Here is a 1,055-nt window from a genome sequence, read left to right on the forward strand (position 1 = left end):
TGAGCCAGCGAGGCAGGCTGAATGTCTGCAGAACCTGAAAACAGTTTGCCTCCCCCAAAAAGTGACCTGATGCTGATAATTATATGTGACATCTGGTACATATTACTCAATTTTGAGTCCTCCAAAGGGGAGAGGAGGGAGGAACCACATGAAGAACAAACCGGTTCGGTTTTTAAGAGCTATCTATCATCAATCCACACCATTTTAAAGGTTCAGAAAATTATTTGCTGAAAAAGCGTTGCCTACTCTCTGGCAACCTACAGGAACAAAGTGAGGTTAATTATTCACACTGAGCTGCTGATTTCACTATATTATGGTTAACTATTTGACATTTAACACAGTGACAAATGCACTGTACTTAATTTCTCACAGTTTGTCCCTGATTAATAGTTAACATTTACATTTTAATCAAGCTGGGAGGATGCTAAGGAAGAGCTAATACAAAGTATTTGAAACATCAGACAGGTATCAAGTTTAGAGCTCATATGAATCTTAAAGTCTCTGAAACACACAAAACTCAGCTGACACATAGCTTCTGATTTCCAGAAAATGGATGGGTCAATTATAATGTGATGAATACTCAATATTTACAGAGCACCAAAATTGCTCTACCTAAAAACAGCCCATCTCTCCCAAAGAAATGACCTGCATTACTTCTGTATATGGAAGATGGGTTGGGAGGGCTATAGGCAAAGGGGAAAAGATTTGCAAAGTACTGCTTAGTAACACAACATGATTCTTTGTGTTTCAAATTCATCCTTTTTTTTTTTTTTAATAACTAGAGTTCAGTGGCAAAAGTATACCAAAAGTCTGATAGAAAAAGCAGTCAGAAATTGGTGGAAGTCTTCAACCTTCAGACAATACTGATCATAGAGCCACATAAATTGTACTCAGCTTTGGAAGCAACATTTTTTACTTGTTTTCTTTCTACAGCACAGAAAACCAAGCCATTTTGCCCACCACCAAAACATCTTAAGTACAGGTCAAGACCTATCCTTGGCTATCAATTTGAATCATAGAATCTACCAGGCTGGAAAAGACCTTTAAGATCATCA

This window comes from Nestor notabilis, unplaced genomic scaffold (genome assembly GCF_000696875.1).
Source record: "Nestor notabilis isolate BGI_N333 unplaced genomic scaffold, ASM69687v1 scaffold6271, whole genome shotgun sequence".
NCBI lineage: Eukaryota > Metazoa > Chordata > Aves > Psittaciformes > Psittacidae > Nestor > Nestor notabilis.